Here is a 16,129-nt window from a genome sequence, read left to right on the forward strand (position 1 = left end):
CAGGCCACAGCCGGCTGCTCTGTCCCTGCGCAGCCTGCATCATTAAAACTGTACTTACTGCACACTGTGGAGGGCAGAGTACAAGGCCTCCCACATGAGACGCCAATTATCCACACACATAGATCCTACAAACTGAGCTGCCTGTCTGCAACCTAAATTAATAGTTTCTAGTAAACAGATTTTGACCTATTCTGTTATGCTTTATTCTAACATTTCTATTAAATGTAAGCTCTTAAATGCCCTATTCACAGTTGTATGTGCTCTATCTAATTGTTTAAAAGCTACTTAATTGAAAAAAAGCTTTCTGGTGGAGGACTGTAGTAAATGTAATCCAAAATTACTTGGAACCAGACAGTGGTGCTGGTTAAGGCTGGGCTGATTTACAGAGGTATAAGGCCATAGTCTGTAAACAGTCTTGTATTTCAAATAGTGCTTTGAAAAATGAGAATGAACTATTAAATGCTTTCTAAACCATTGAAAAGAGTTTAATTTGATTTTCAATCATTAAAATGGTCTAAAAAGAAATGTTCCTTGATAAAGGTTTTTTGAATAAGACCCACGGTGTGTTTATTTTGACAGAATACTGTGGTACTATAAAGATGCCGGTGTACTCTGATTGTTTGATAAAGAGGTAACATTTTTAGACATGTATTACATTGAATTCAGTCACCATTGCAGAGCCTATTTTGTGGGTAAAATCAAGACCAGCAATCACTGTAAATCATGTCAATGTGCTTGCAAATGATCCTCACAGATGTAATCCTATTCTTTGGGTGGGTGCTGTTGGGGGGAACATCGACTGTTATAAAAGTCTTCAATTTTGTGTCTTTCGCTCCCCACAATATGCCATATGCCAAGTTTAAAATCAATCCAACAAGTCATTGTTCAAGTTACGTGAACAAAATCCTAATTAATTACAGTAACTTACTTTGAAAAAAATATAACTCGTTGCAGTTGCAAATAGTTACTTCTCAGGCACAGTTTACATTTTACAGAGATTTTTTTTTTTTTTTTGAGTTTGGTCAGGCTGCAGCTCAAAATATTATTTGAAGATCCAGCTATCGAACTCGCTCGTTCCCTCTTCTGATGCCATTTTCTAACGAGACGATATGAAAACGTTAGTAACTGTTAGTGTAACTGTTATGCTGCACACTTGTCCAAATATATAAATAAGAACATAAGAACATAAGAACATAAAAAAGTTTACAAACGAGAGGAGGCCATTCAGCCCATCTTGCTCGTTTGGTTGTTAGTAGCTTATTGATCCCAGAATCTCATCAAGCAGCTTCTTGAAGGATCCCAGGATGTCAGCTTCAACAACATTACTGGGGAGTTGGTTCCAGACCCTCACAATTCTCTGTGTAAAAAAGTGCCTCCTATTTTCTGTTCTGAATGCCCCTTTATCTAATCTCCATTTGTGACCCCTGGTCCTTGTTTCTTTTTTCAGGTCAAAAAAGTCCCCTGGGTCGACATTGTCTATATCTTTTAGGATTTTGAATGTTTGAATCAGATCGCTGCGTAGTCTTCTTTGTTCAAGACTGAATAGATTCAATTCTTTTAGCCTGTCTGCATACGACATGCCTTTTAAACCGGGGATAATTCTGGTTGCTCTTCTTTGCACTCTTTCTAGAGCAGCAATATCCTTTTTGTAACGAGGTGACCAGAAATGAACACAGTATTCTAGGTGAGGTCTTACTAATGCATTGTAAACTTTTAACATTACTTCCCTTGATTTAAATTCAACACTTATCCGAGCATCTTGTTGGTCTTTTTTATAGCTTCCCCACATTGTCTAGATGAAGACATTTCTGAGTCAACATAAACTCCTAGGTCTTTTTCATAGTTCCCTTCTTCAATTTCAGTATCTCCCATATGATATTTATAATGCACATTTTTATTGCCTGCATGCAATACCTGAACAAATATCTGAACAAATCTTGGTGGGTTTACGTACAGTCCCCAAAAGAAGTTTAAACCAAATCTACCAAAACCCTGCTTGCTGCTACTAAATAAGCATGCTCCTGCTGCTACGTGCAGAGGTAGGATGTGATAATTGAAGAAAAACTGACATTTAAAAGAGGACCTTTTTCCCTAATTGTGTTTTTGTCACACTGATTGCAAAGCTGATATTTTCAACACAGATTTATAAAGGTCAGCTTTAATATGTAAAAACATTTTTTAAACCGTACAAGAACACTAACTCCTTAAACAGCAGTGTAGCTTCAGTCTGCTGTTCGAACATATTGGATAGAGCTAAATCGCGTTGACCATCTGGGAATGAATTACGGTGTGAAACTGATCCGGATGTAATGCAACTATAAATAAGACAAGTGCATAAGCCTGGATTGACTGACAGGATCCCTCTGTTCTGTTGTTCATTCACAGAGAAACAATGAGACGAATGTTCTGTGCTGAGGAATGCTGTGAGTGTGTACTCCTATTGCTAACAAATGGGACTGTGTACAGGCTTGTGAAGGTGTGGGTATTCTTTTGACATAAATGTATAAGGATGGCCAAAATGTGGGGTCCCTGAGAGGCTCATCTGGTAAAGGCACTACCATCAGTGTGGGTCACAGTCAGAGCAGTGTAGACTTGCATCCAGGGAGTGCTGAATTGGTTAGCGGGCATCTGCAGGGCTGGCTTTTTCCCTTATTAACATCCCCTGTAGAGGTCCTGGGTGTAAAGAGGCAATTGACTTGGTCGTGGGATCAGAGGACAGCCGCTAACTTTCAATTCTCCTAAGCTGTTGTGGGGATTGATACTGTGAGGGACCGTAACTGGGCATTCCAACACCTGTCAGCATTCGTGACCTCATCTGATGATCAGATAGGGACAGAATCTGTAACCACAGTACATGACACAACAATGTGATGTTACACCTTAAAGGGAAACTCCATATGGTGCTGGATTGAACAGATTTATAAATATAATTAACATTAATTTTCAAAGGAAAAATGCTAACAGTGATGAATTGCAAATTAATACAAATTCTTATACCCTTTAGTAGTTATGGTTATAGTCAAAATAAAATGTTGCTGTTGCTTTTGTGTCACTATGCTCAACATGTTTACAACACAAGACATGTTGGCTGCTGAGAGCTACTGCTTTACATTGCATGAGACGCATCGGTTCTTTGCTATTTAAGTTGTGGAACTCCATTGGTCTGAACCATTATGGTGAAAAATCAAACACAAAGCAGGGGTCTAGCTGAGGAAAAAGCCTTTCATACATTATTATCTAGTGCTTGGAAGGGAGGTAGAAAGGAAAATTGTTTCTATGCAGAGGTTTCCATTCATGACTTGTCACAATTAACTATTATTGAGAATAAGGTCATGAAACATAAAACAGAGATTTGCTGTTTGTCATCGAGAGAGGATACAGGCCCCTAAACAGCAGTACGACTCAATGAAAACTCAGCCTGCAAAGCTAATAGCAGTCCTGGAACAGCAAGAACTTTGATATTTGATATACTTTTTGAAAACTCAGGAAGCTAACGAGACTCGCCATTCATAGAGTTCTGACCTGTCTGAGATGATTTGTGTTGTGGATGAGAGTTTTTTCCCAAAATGCTGGTATGTGCATTTGTAGTTGTTTTTGGAGAGCCATTCTGGAAATCTACTCAGACTCTGCATACTGCCTGACAGAAGCTGATGCCGTGCAAGTGAAAACAACTTCTGGGATGTGAAACAGAGCAACCAAGACAGGATGTTATTGAACCCTTTTGAAGGTGCAGCTGAACTTTTCATTTTAAATAGGTTATTGTTGAGAAGTCCTTACCTCTCGTACATCATTCATTCTCACTCCACAGGAATTAGAATCCTGCTCTCATTTACTGAAAAGTTTGAAAAAAGCAGTAACATTATTCTGTTTTCTTTAAATTGGGTTTGACAGATAAATATACATCAACATGATTAATACATGCAAAATGAATGTACAACGGTAAAAGGCCACCTTTCCTAAATGTATCACCTGTATCACCTTTGTGTTCAAGATACATTGTATTTTATGAACACTGTACAGTATATATGAATGTGGCAGGATCACATCATACTGGTTCAGCACAGAAAACAGGGAGCCAGGACTGAGCTTAATGACAGGACATGTAATGGTGATGAGGTTGTATGTCAGGGATAGAGTTAATCCATGTCCTTGTATAATGTTAGCCTCTATCTGTGCAGGTGGCACTTGTTTGAGAATGTGGCTGAGGTTAGGGTCCTAATAAGAGGGCTAGTCTGGGGATTCATTGATTAATTGTCAGACTCACTTGGATAGAAATAAAAGGGCTTGACATACAAGATGATCAGGGTTGGTGTGCTGGAGAAGAGGAGGAGGAAAAGGGGAGTGCTTCTCTACATTATTAAACAAAAAGACACAAAGAAAAAGGCACAAGGGCAAAACAAAAGGTTTACACCAAAAAATACAATATAGGCTGGGCATTATAAAGATATTTTAAAAAAACAATCTGGCTGCTTTTAGACATGTTGCCACACCTGTGATTGCTGGCTGGGACAGATTTAACCCCATCCCTGCCAACCTTACATTCCTACACACACTTTACATGGGTAGGGCTTCCACCCTTCCACAGTGACTATAATTCATTTCCCAGTTTTCCAAGTAAATATTGGGGGTAATACCTGGTGACCTGCTTCTATTCTTTGTGAATGCAGATGAAGTAAACCTGTATCAGTACTTCAGTTTGTTAAACAGATTTTTCCACAAAACTATTTTTTAATGACATAAATGTATTGACTAATGGAAAATCATGTATTTTTTTTTCTTTTTTGGTGTAAATTTTCATATGCTTCAGTGAAATGTGTGCTTTTTAGAAATGGCGCAAATAAACAGGAGATTGGTTGCATGTGTCTGGAGTCATTTTGCACACTGCTTGCCTGAATATTTTCATCAAAACGAGAACTATGTTTTGTCGAAATTGTGCAACCTTGGCTCTGGCTGCTAATGACTTGCAAACAAACGGACAGTCCCTAAAAAAAACAACTTCTTAGGAGGAACAGGATATCAAGACATCAAGGTATAAAGGTTGTGACTGCTGTGCAAACAGTTTGAATTGCACAAGCTGGTTCAAGGTACAGTATATTAAAATAACTTTGTATAGATAAGCACTGCTGGCTAACTCCAGAAGACCAATACTGTATTATTATAACTATTATTATTACCATTCCCCAGTGATAGGGATAGAGTGGGGGCGGCTGTACAGCATGTACACTTTACATTCTTTCCAAACTGCTCATCCACTTGGGATGAAACTTGCTATTAACATTATTTGGTGTAAGCTGTTCAGAGTAGCAGATTGTTGGGATATATGGAGGTGTCTTTCTCTCTGTATGTCAGAGATATTGCAGTCATTTCAATATACTGTACCAGGATACTAACACATAGTTTACTTAGCTAATGCTATCTAGGTTTTAAATACCACTTATCCATTTTGTATTAAACACATTCATGTCTTATTCTATACTGTTCTGTGCATTCTGTTGCTATCCGTCCTGGTTTTCAAATTTGATTCATACTGATGGCTCTAATTTGTAATTTAGAGCCGTGGTGGGGGATGTATGTTGCTAGCATTATTATTGATGCTGCTGTTGTCATCACGGCCCATGCTGATATCCAGTTCATGGTAAGGAATAGCTGGAGTCTTCATTTCCCAAGCAGGAATTTTGTTTTTGAGCATTGCTAGGAATCTCAGGAATGTGCCCCCTGACCCTCGCGGAAATGGCTGCTGATTATCTCTGGAGGGAGACCAGCTTGGCACTCGGAAATGGGAGGTAAGGGGATGGGGGGAGGGGGGCTTATGTTTCATCCACCGGAAATCCACTCATCTCCAAAACAACAACAAAGGAACATATCCCTGATTGGCTGTCTTCTTCTCCTAAACTCAGTGCATCCCTGATTGGCTGTCTTCTTCTCCTAAACTCAGTGCAGCTGAGGGCATTGAAGAAACTTGAGAATTTTCTTTTTTTAAGAGTTAGGTCGATGGATACAAATAACCAAGCAGACGTGGGAGATTTAGAATGATACAGTGTACAGCAGTCAGTATAACTTTGTAATGCTTCTCTTTTACCGCAGAGCAGATGGAGACACCAAATGATTGTTATCAAAACACTACTTGCAGGCTTCTATAATAGCCAAGGCCAATACAACAATTATTTGAAGGAAAAGTAAGACAAATGTATGAACAAGAAGAGGGCATTTGGTCCATTATTGTTTGTCTCCCAGTGGCTGATTGATCTCAAAGCTATTTGTGTCTTAAAAGATTCAGATGATTCACCATCAACAACATGGCTGGGTAACCCATTCCATAGCCTCAACACTCTGACGAGAAGTGTCTCCCACCCTCTCTGTCCTAGGTCTGTCTGCACTTAATTGCCAACTGTGTCTGGTTTCTGCTGGTTAGGGTAAACTTTGTCAACTCCTTTTAAGGTTGTATTACTTCAAACAAGTCGTCCTAAATTATTCTTCATTGCACCAGCGGGTGCATAGCACCCCTGTACTTTCGGTCAGGGGGTGCTGCTGTACACCCAGCACCCCTGAGCTCACCAGGAGTCACTGGAATTTTCAGCAGTGATCCTGGCTGCCCAAGTTAAAGATAGTGGATCAGCAGAAATACTACCTTGTATGTAAGTTGGTAAGATATGTTAAATGACTAGTATAATTTTAAGTATAATAAGTATAATAATACCATAAAAAGATGCACTTCCGTACAACTGTAGGTAAAAATAAATAAAATACTAGTTAAATGAGCAGTACCATGACAAATAGTACTGTATGACTATACATATTTCTCAATCAAATTTCTGTCTTCAATCAAAGTCATTGAGAAAGAAGTCAGACCATTTATCTTTTAAGTTTCTTGTACTATTTAAAAAGTTAACACCACCAGTTTTTTGTAGCAATGAGTGAATAAAACAGTATGGATAGAAACCACTATGGTTTTCATTAAGTGCTAAAATATAGATGTAAACAAATCAGCAGTTGATTTCAAAGTGAAACCCGTGCTCGGAAGCAGTCAGGAGTTCTGTGGTGGGAACATTATAAAACCTTGTTTACACGGTGCAGTAAATTACAGGCAGCATTGCTTTCCAAACATATTTATCTTCTTACTCTTCCAGACGTAGCTTGTTGTGACTGTTCAACGCTTCACACTAAAAGTCAGCTGTGCTTTCGTTTTGGTTTAACTGGTCAGTAATTCTGTGGCCAGGACCTTGTTCTAACCCTCCTGGCACATTACACCTGTGCTATTTGGCTTCGACAGGCTGCCTGTGGCTTTTAGAAATGTATCTGTGCAGCAAGTCAACAACTGCAGTCTTGCACTGGGGATCTCATAATGTGAACGCCAAAGCTAGGATTCAACCAAGCAGGCTAACGGAGCATCTCCCTCAGTCAAGCCAGTAGGAGTTCTATATATTAACCTGTTTGTTACACTTTCCTTGAGTCAGTTGCATAGCATGTCTATTTAAATGAAGCAAAATACAGTGTGGTGATCCAGGTAGGGGTCACACTGAATAGTCGACCAGTTGAATGGTCGATTCGAAAAGTGACAGTTGACTGCAGAAACTGACATTTCAAAGCAGCAACAGCAGCGTGGTAATATGTTTCTGTGTTTAAAGTGTATACTAGCAAAAACCTAGACATGTCAATATTTGGATTGTATTCAGCTGTTTGAATTGAAACAGAAAGTAAAGATTGCAATCCATTACATATAAATTACATTTTAGAACACTGATTAACAGTTCAAATTCCAAGCAGTTATATAAATACACTGTGCTGCAACACTCTATCTACACAAATAGAGCACCAGATATTATCAAAAAACATGACTTATTGATATATATTTAAGTGTCCACTAGTCAACTATTTTTATCTTGACTAATCGACTTGGCAAGTAAGTAGTTGTTCTACCCCTAGATCAGGGTGTAGTGTGTTGCGTAAACAACAGGTGGCGGTGCAGCGCACCCTGTTATTGTCAACCAGGATTTGAGTGTAAGGGAGTGGGCGGTGGGTACCTGTTTGCTGTGTTTTTTGGGGGGGGGGGGGGGGGGTTTGGGAGAGGTTTGTAAAGGACACGGTTACCGTGGTATTGCAGGTCTGTCACCCTGTTTTTGTGTCGCATTATTTTCATCGTGTTTATGTAACCTGCTAGCAGTTCCAATGCAGCAGGGGACTGCCCCTGGAGCACCTGTGTGTTGAGTCATTTTTCAGGGGGCTTTTTGTGTGTTTAGCAGCCTGAATAAAGTGCCATAGGTGCCTAAAACAGATCTGACATTTGCTGGAGTGTTATTATACCTACATCATGTTAGTTCCTGATGTAACCCCTACAAAACTGAAATAATGAAACTGTGTTTATCAAATAACACTGAAAAAATACAACAGAGAAAAATATGTGCTTTGTGTTCATTCTTATCTGAGCAATTAACCATTATAACCTAATAAACTAATTCACTGCAATATTCTATAATAAATAATACAATTCACAGTATATAATAGTTTACACAGTTCTTAGTACTACAATGTGGTTATACTATTTGGCAGTATTTACTTACTACATTAAGAAATATTCAACAGTAAATGATGCAGTATTCATTTTCTGTAAAATGCATTATATTTTAAGACCATAGTAAATACTGCAGATTATTATAACCTGAAAAGTAAATACTGCAGAATTGTACAAACACCCCCTTGAAGTACAGCACAGTAAATACTGCAGAATATTATAACCCCTTGAAGTGTCCATATAATATTCTACTGCACTTCAGTGTGGAAATAGTGTTCTGTGAGATATGTTTCATCAATAAAGTGTTAAATATTATACTTGTAATCAGTTTCTGAAAAAAGTGGGTAAACAGGAATTGAGCCAAAACACTGATACTGTGTCAAAAACTACGTCAGAAAACAGCAATCAAGTGCTCTCGGCTAACTCAAACGGATCTCAGAGTCAGCGATTCCTACACAGTCTGCATGCAATTGTGTGGCTTATTTTTTGCCAATGAGCAAAAGGAAGAGTTCTACTAACTCGCATGAACAGAGAACTCTTCCTCACACACACACAGCACATAGTCTGAAGTGATCCATCGTCTGTTGCCTGGAAACCTGGCTGAAGGGCTTTGGCCTGGCCAGGGAAGCGGCTGGGCTGCAGCGGAGAGAGGAACAGCATGGGCCGTGGAGAAGCTGTGGAGCAAGCAACAACTTTGAATTTAATCCAGAGGCTCAGCTCTGTCATGTTACAATACAAGAAAAAAGTGGGAAAACAAGGATTGAGCCAAAACACATTGCATCTCATCCTGTAGGAAAATTCACTTGTTCTAAAAGCTATAAAAAGAGATAACAATCGAATAGGACGAGAGCTGGTGTAAATATTACACTAGCTTTTGACCTGGGTTTAAATAAGCTAATACAGTTACGCCAAAATCTATATTAAAAGAAATATCTGCCAAGAATACAGGTTTTTATCACTCTGATGATTTAAACAATGTGACAAAATGAAACTAGAACCATTATAAGAAATGTTTATCTGTCTTTCATTATGTACTGGGTCATTCCACATCAAATGGTCTCAGATTCTGCATATAGAAGTACCTGGTGTGTTTTAGGAAGAATCTCAAAATGTTAGCTGTCAACTTCTTTTTAAGTTATGGCCGATAATGGGGGCTGGGGTGTGCCCATGAACAATGAAAATAAGCACTGAAAAGGTGCCATTTTTGAGAGGTCAGATCTTCCAAAGTATTCTTGATATCTTCTTGATACTCTGTGCACACACAGAACTGCTCCTGTAGCCCATTCGTGACCATGGATGTTAATGGGGCCAAATGTAGAAAAAATTGCAATGACACCAATAAAAAGAGAGAGATAGGGGAGAAGCACAATGGCAGAATATATGTTGTGTTATGTTACGTTTTTCACTAAAGTAAAAGCCATTGTTTTGGAGATATATATACAGTATATACACACAAGGCTAAGCAATGCCTTACACCGTTTACAAAACACATAGAAATGTAACTAAAGATGACTATTTTTAATAAGCTATCCACTGTGATTCTGTCCCTTTTGGTGTAACTCTCACTTGCCGCTCACTATAAATCTTTTACCCGACAGACAGGGTCAACAGGACATACTTAGCCTTCATAATTTGGTTTTCATTCTAAATAGCAATGATTCATTTTGTCCTGAACATGATTCAAACTGTAAACTCATTAGTTTGTTTCAGAGTATTAAAAAAGTAAATAAAATATAAAATCTCTGTGTGTTTGTCTGTGACTGTGAAGCATCTGCTTATTATCTTACAGATCACATTCTGATGAGGTATGTCTAAAAACTGAATCCAGCTCTCCGCCCCAGGGATTCTTTGTCAGTGGCGTGTGCGCTCACAGGAGGACAGCCTCACACAGAAGCATTTTCAAAATAAAAGTCTAAACCCATCTGTCTGCACAGTCCAGATGGCTAGGTGCTGCTACATCACTCCTTAACTATGCTATTGGACACAAAGCAGCACGAATACTGAGCACAATAAAAGAGAAGATTAGCATGAGAACAGGCCTGGTGGAGCGTGGCTGCGTGTTGGACAGACCGCCGGCCTGGCGTGAGTAGAGCCAGTGTGTGCTGCACAGCTGCAGTGCCTTATAGTCATGTTACGTGTCCAGGGACTGATTTGTTTCCTGTCTAATACAGGAATTCTGCATTTTCTGCTTGTGTCCAGACATGTAGGCTTGTTTTTAGATGCTTAGGGAGATGTGTACTGCAGTAGGATCACAGACTCTTATCAACCCTTCTAGAAACAAACATAAATTCATCTGAATAGTCGGTTGGATGGGTGTTACATCACAGTGGTGCCCGTACACACATCATTTACACCTTAAGAGTTTTACAGCCATCTAAAAAAAATGTAACCTAGACATCCAATTGAAATATAACTAGAGATAAAAAAATAAAAATAAACTATTGAGGGTCAGTCCATATTTCATGCTTAGATTTTTATATCTACTGTTTTTAGAGTACCATTCATTGTGATGACAGTTGGTACAGACGTTCTTTAGATCAAACTTTTGTGGATATGCATATCAGTCTGTCTCTGCCTTAAGTATGTACATTTGTCACATGTAGGTCATGTTATTCTAGTTTTTCATGGGACTGACATGGGCTGTATGTCTCTCATATACTTTTTTGTCTTTAATATTTTGAAATGTAGGAAACAATGGCATTGGCTCCAGAGCCATTGCCTCCAGTATATCAAAGCAAAAGCATGGTAAGAATCAGAAATATGTGGTAATGTATAGTAAAAAAATAAATAAATAAAAAACATTGTGCTCTAGAGAAAAAAACTTCATAGTAAAAATGTGGTAAATAGCATAGTAAACTGAAAATTGACTATGGTAACTGTGTATGAGGGATCCTCTGCAATTCAGCCCTGAGCCTGTCTCAGATGGAAGCTTACCAAATCCCCCAGTAATTTACACTGGGGGCTACAGTATGCTGAGGCCTGTTGAGGCCTCTAGACTAGTGAATTAACCTGCTGTGCCTCATGATGCCTCACTTGTCCTGTCCCTCATTGTGTGCTGTTTGATCTGACCTATCATATTCTGTTGATAACAAGTATTTTAGCACCACACCCAGGCATGAGAGTGCCCACACCTGTAGCACTGTAAACAGAGAACAGGCCCAAAGTAAACAACCTGATAACAAGATAGTTCAGCATGAGGGTGATTGCTCTCTGAAACAGAGCAGGGCTATGCTGTGGCACTACAATGCAGTGGCAATATACTGTAGTAGCAATGTTGAGACATACCAATGTAGCCAGTGTACATACTGAGGCCTAACGCGTTATAAGCAAGACACATATTCTCACTCAGACCTGTGCTTTACTGTACTGCTTCAGCGTTCAATATAACGGTTAGGTGAACTGCATGTCGAATGTACATGGCATTTTATTTGACCTCTATTTTATTAGGAAGTCACTTGAGATTAAAAATCTCTTATACAAGTTAGACTTAGCCAAGAAGACAGCAAATAAACATCAAATCACACGCACTCAGTTAAAATAGTACCTAAAAACCGTTATGTGCAAGTTCACATCAAAAACATTAAAACATTACAGTATGTAAAACCGAAACAGCTTACTATTAAATAATTATCATTTATAAAATACCAAGGTACTGAGTTTAAGATCTTTCTGAAGACCAGGGACCAGGGAGCAAAGTAGTTAAAAGCTTTTTTTTACCAATTACTTAAAAAAAAATAAAACAAATGACAAATGATACCTGAGTACTAATTGTTAGCAAATCAGAGACAAGATGGTAGTTTACCCAGAATGACTAAAGACTGGCTGGACTACGCTAGTACTGTGCTACCATAGCAGGACTATGTGCATGTGTTGCTGGTAATGTGGTCTAGCAATGGTTCTGCTAGGATTTCCCTAGGGCGGTATTACAATGGTATCTCAATTTAATGGTATTTTTCTGTGTACTCTAAAGTGTATTTTAACTGGTGACCGTATTGATGGTGTAACACTGTGTTAGTTCTGTATGTGTGACATGGTCCACGATATTATTATTATTATTTATTTGTTAGCAGACGCCCTTATCCAGGGCGACTTACAATTGTTACAAGATATCACATTATTTTTACATACAATTACATTATTTTTTACACATTATTTTTACATACAATTGCCCATTTATACAGTTGGGTTTTTACTGGAGCAATCTAGGTAAAGTACCTTGCTCAAGGGTACAGCAGCAGCAGTGTCCCCACCGGGGATTGAACCCACGACCCTCCGATCAAGAGCCCAGAGCCCTAACCACTACTCCACACTGCTACACTACTATAACACACTTGGTTACACTTGATTGTAATAAATATGAAGTGCTAGAATATGTGAATGGGAAATGCAGTATTGACCAGCAGTCTGGCAGTCTGAGAATAAGGGAAAGTGAGCTTCCTTAATAAAAGCTGCGGATTTGCTGGAATGACATTGGTGCAGCCTGTGAGAGGCGGGGTTGTGCAAGCTGTGATGGGGAAGCACCATCTGCTTGTTGGTTTCCTTCCTGGTAAGGCTACAGATTTAGGGTTGCTACCCTTTCAGGGCTAGTCTGGTCAGTCCTGGAATGTGACATTCTCCCAGTGTCCAGAGTTAATGAATGTGGTGTTTCAGGTGAGGAATTTGATCAATATTTTGTACTTAACAAATATTTTGTATTTAACAAATTATAATTAATACTGTTATTAATTATAATTAATATAGTTTTTTAGATTTGTGATTGTTTATTTAATATTGATGCCAATTGTTGTTTTTTTCTTATATACATATTTTTTCACATAAAATGTAATCCGTTACCACATTACCTTACTTGTCTGAAAAAGGAACCATTACAAGTTACTGAAAATGTGTTTACAATAATGCTTTACTCCCCAGCACTGCACATTCATGAAAATGTACACATTAAGACATTCTATTTGTCCCAGGGTCTCATAATTTAGGTGACCTACTTTGGCACAAGTTCTACCATTTTGTATGGTATACACAACAGCAAAGTGTTTTTATATAATAGACGGGATATGAACTCTATGATATTGACATACCTTGTTTTAACTGTTAAACTTGTTTGTCCTTCTCTATGGCCTAGCCTGGTAAGCATCTGGTGTTAATATGTGCCTGAGGTAGGCGTACATATCAGAAATTCCAGCTGATGTTATATAACACTGCATCTTGGCTCCACAAGACACTTTCCTTCAACTCAAAAAGGCTGTTGCCTCACTCAACCCCAGCCTGGATCCAAAAAGAAAAGGGCTTGCGGCTGCCCCTCTGCTATTTTTACAAGGCCTTCTATAGCTGGATCTTACAATGAAGTTGGCTTTTACAGTCAACGTATTTTTATGTGAGTGGTGAGGTTTTCTTCACCCTTACCATGGTAAACGACTTTCAAAGCTTGGCAACGAATGTCGAGTAAATTTCTGTTTAGGTTCTGAAACTAAAAAAACAAATCATTGAGCACATTTATATAAATATCAGAATTTACCGGGACATTAACTGAGGTTAAAATACAAGAGCAAAGTAGAACTAAAGGGGTTTGCCAACACGACTCACATCAAAGTGCACTGGCAAATGATTATCCTCATAGTTCTTTTAAAGTAATTGGAGCTAACAAAATAATATCATTAATCAGAGCTGTTTTCACTTCCATTAGCTAAATAGGTCTCAAATGTGCAGTTTTGAAAGAAACACATGTTAAAGCAAACACGTATTTTCATTTGAAAAACATATCTGGTGCTGCTGGAGGTTAAAGGAAGCTCTTGGTTTCTATGCCTAGTTCTCGAGTTATCTGTTTGCACTTCCTGGGTCATTTCACTTCTGTCATATGGGTCAAAACATGTTACTGGCTGAAAGCATGTCAGCAAATTGGGGAAGCAACTGGTAGGTTAGCCGGAATAAAGCCCTCGAAGGGGTGGGGACAATTTCACCATCCTGCTGAAATGACCAGGAAACTGCAAAACTAAATGAAAGACTTGCAAACAGAGATTTATTTAACCTAAAGCAGGACCAGATATTGTGTTTTAAAATAAAAATACAAGTTTACTATAACTATAACATGTTTCTTTACAAAAGATTTACAAAACATACACCCAAACAAGACACATATAAAAACAGAATGTAATAATAATAAAAGGAATTCAATATTAGTTTTGAAAGAAACACATGCTATAGCCTCCTCAGTCCTGAGACCAGGTTTGTTAATACAAAACTAAATGTGGCTGTGAAATGCGTAATTTGCTTTACATGAGACCACAAAAACATACAAAATATGAGACCAATATTTGGAACCACGGAATATTGAACGTTCAGTATTCTAAACATCCGTACCCCAGGGCTCTTTGGCTGATGGTAGCACAGACAATTTCAAATGAAAAATGTTCGGTATACTGAACACAAGGACAGAGGAGGATAGCAAAGATATATTTTCATTTTAAAACATCTGTTGCTAGATTAAAGAAATCTGTTTGCAGGTCATGCTTTCAGATAGTGTTGCACTTCAATGTCATTTAACCAGACCAGTACAATTTTCCCCAACCCTTTAATGCCTTCTTTCCTGTAATTAACCAAGTACACTGAGAAGATCGCTATATAGGCTACACTTATAGTAAGTCATTCCCAATATTCTTTCCAAAAATTTACCAAAACCAACTTTAGATACTTTTAAATAACTTGAGTTAATAATATCATAATTTATAGTCGATGTTTACACTGTAAGATAATAAGACTGCACATCCCACCTGTAGTTAATAAACTACTTTCTCTGTCTATATAAATGTAGAGTAGGTGAGGCTCAAAGAGTTTCAAGGTCAGAGGTTGCTCAGACCCAGCAACTCAGGACTCTCCAGACAAGCTCAAAGCAGATCAAAGGCAGATCACAGAAAGCTCAGTACTGGAGCAACCGAACCAAGAACCCCACAGAACTACTGTGAATACCATAAAATGACCTAATGATGAAAGCTCTTTTTAACAGAAGTGCAAAGTGTTAAAGTGAATCTAAAAGCATTTTCACAGCAGCCGTGTTCTACCTTTTAAAAGCCCCTTTTGATTACAGAATACCAGGAGTCACTATGTTCAAGCAATTCAACTCAAGCTGTGTTTAAACGCATACTGAGTTGACAGTAATAGCTGAGATGTGTCACTGCCTAGTGAATGAGGAGTCTTTGATTCGTAATGAGTTTGTTTGCAGTTTTGTGAAAGGCTCAAATTAGCCTTATTTTTTGGCAGTGGCTGCTAAAAAGCTCAAGTGTTTTGCCATATCAGCTACTGATATTAAACTCCTCTGTACAAATAGCCTGTGTTTAAGTACTGCTGATTTTTAAAAGCAGGTGACGTCACCTGTACCGATTTATTGAGAGCACAACAGAAACTCAGTATGTCACAGTTGATGTCATGAATGTAATGCGGAACACAGCAGGCAAAACGTGTGCTCTGATTGGTTAAAAGGTCCTTAGCAGTCTATAGTTCTTGTTAATAACCGCATAATCAATATATTAGTACTATATGGTCATAGTTGTCAGATTATCCTTTAAAGCCAGGGTGCCTAGCCATGTTTTAAATACAACGCTACAGAAAATGAAATTATTTTCTATG

Source organism: Acipenser ruthenus, chromosome 21, assembly GCF_902713425.1.
Source record: "Acipenser ruthenus chromosome 21, fAciRut3.2 maternal haplotype, whole genome shotgun sequence".
NCBI lineage: Eukaryota > Metazoa > Chordata > Actinopteri > Acipenseriformes > Acipenseridae > Acipenser > Acipenser ruthenus.